General features: G+C 17.9%; 1 protein-coding gene across 1 annotated transcript in view; it reads left to right on the forward strand.

The window, feature by feature from the left end:
* LOC102673476 overlaps positions 1-2,162 on the forward strand; it is a 138,811-nt gene that overhangs the window by 106,702 nt on the left and 29,947 nt on the right. The window contains exon 3 of the mRNA XM_006621123.2: positions 1-52. The gene's annotated coding sequence lies outside the window, so the exon portion shown is untranslated. The remainder of the gene's footprint in view (positions 53-2,162) is intronic.

The following is a 2,162-nucleotide window of genomic DNA, read 5'->3' on the forward strand; positions in this document are numbered from 1 at the left end:
AAACAACATGTCACATTTTCACTGGACAAACATCAGGATGTTAATCAGAATGGTACGTGTATTAATAACTATTAATATAGAGGATGATTTAATGTAAAATATGGTTAATTTAGCAGAAATTAAATCAATGTTTTTAATTTTACGTTACGCTTTTTTTTATAATCTACATTAATTTAAATTCTTATAAATAAAATTAATTACACATTTTTTTTATACCTATTTCATATTTCAATTCTCTTATAATGAGATATCAATATTTATTTTAATAAATATATCATTTTATTTTAGATTTTATTTAATATTAATCTTAAGTTTTCAATTAAATTTTAAAAAGACATATTGTTATTAAAGATTTATTATTAAATAATATTTATTTTATATATAATTATAGGTATTTAAAAATTTAAAAAATGATTTTACAAGCCAAGATACAACAAAAATCAAAAAATTTCATTTTCTCCTTCTTTTATAGCTTTATAGCTATAATATAAACGCGAATAAACTTTTCTTTGTGAATGAATGTAGAACAGCTCAAACAATGCAGAATATAATGATTTTCAAATCCAATAATACAGAAAACAATAATTAACCTTCGATATTATGTTCTTGTCTTTTTTATGTGCAATCAATAATATAATATTATTAAAATAATATTTATAAAGATTTCGTATACATATTTATTATTATTCATATTATATATTATACTATAAAAATATGAAATTCAATAAATTTAAGTTTTTATATTTATATTTTTTACATCTCCATAATAGGCTATTTTTGCAAAATAATTTTGCAAAAAATGAATACAAATAAAACTTCGATTTTTCATGTAAAAAAATAAAAAATGCTCCAAATTTTGGCATCAAAAGTCATTCAAAAAACCATAGAAAAAAAACCATTGAAATCATTTCAATCGAATATTTTGAATAATCTTATTTCATTCGAATATTTTGAATAATCGAGATATTCATGAAACTGAAAATATTATAAAAATGAATTCGCAAATCCTATTATCTAATTTTTTTCTTATGCACATGTTATTCTAAAAATTTTATCTGTAACTTGTATGAAGCTTCTAATTGATCAATGAGAAGTTAATGTGTGCGACAAAGACGCAGATAGTAAATGATTAAGAAAAAAGATCATTTTCTTTTCAATACTTCGAAACTCGTATTGAGATAAATGAAAAAACGTTTTAAAAAACAAAGTTTCACGTTTTTTTATGAGCTTTTCATCAATTAAAAATAATTATTTTCGGAATTATATAATATAATAATATTCGATATACAGTTTAAATTTTTTCTAATCTTAATAGAGTTTATTCAAATTTTAAAATAAATTAAAATTATAGATATGTTTATTTCTGAAAAAATTAAATTACTTGTAACGAAGTACTAATGATATATTGAAGACTTTATTTAATTTAATTTAAACGATATCTTAAGTTCTGTATTTGAAACTAAAGTTTGTTATTTTGTTTAATCGATTTGATTTGAGTTTAATTAGGTTAAATAATTGAAAAAACTTTATGAATTCTACAAGAAAAATCTTTGAATCGAATTTTTTATATTTCGTATAAAATAAAGTGAAGTAAATATTAGTAAATATTCGTTCCTTTAAGAAAATTTGTTCATACTCGTGGTTATTTTCGTCGATTTTTAATTGTTGTGTTTTTAATTTGATTAAAAAACAGAACCAAAAGTTTTTTATTTTTGATTTTTGTCTTATTTTAACTTAAACTAATAATCATTCTTTAAAATTTTGAACATTCGTATTTATATTATTCATATGAAATAAAAACATATGTAATGTAAAAAATATATATTTACATAAAAATGATATAATTGAAGAAAATAAATATTTTTCAAATATAATGTAATATTCTTTATTTATGTTTTAGCTGATTACGTTTTTTTTTTCAAATTTAACATGTGATTCTTTTATTGTCAGTTTATATATTGTATTTATATTTGTATGAAATTATTTAAATTAATTACTAGAATAATATTATATATAATATTATAATATTAATTATTATATTAATATTATTTAAATTAATTATTATATTATATATATTATTATATTAATATTATCAAGTTCTATATTATTATTTAAAATTAATGAAGTCTTTCATAATTGATTATGCACTAAATTAAAAGTGA

The sequence above is a fragment of the Apis dorsata genome, unplaced genomic scaffold (genome assembly GCF_000469605.1).
Source record: "Apis dorsata unplaced genomic scaffold, Apis dorsata 1.3 scaffold_585, whole genome shotgun sequence".
NCBI lineage: Eukaryota > Metazoa > Arthropoda > Insecta > Hymenoptera > Apidae > Apis > Apis dorsata.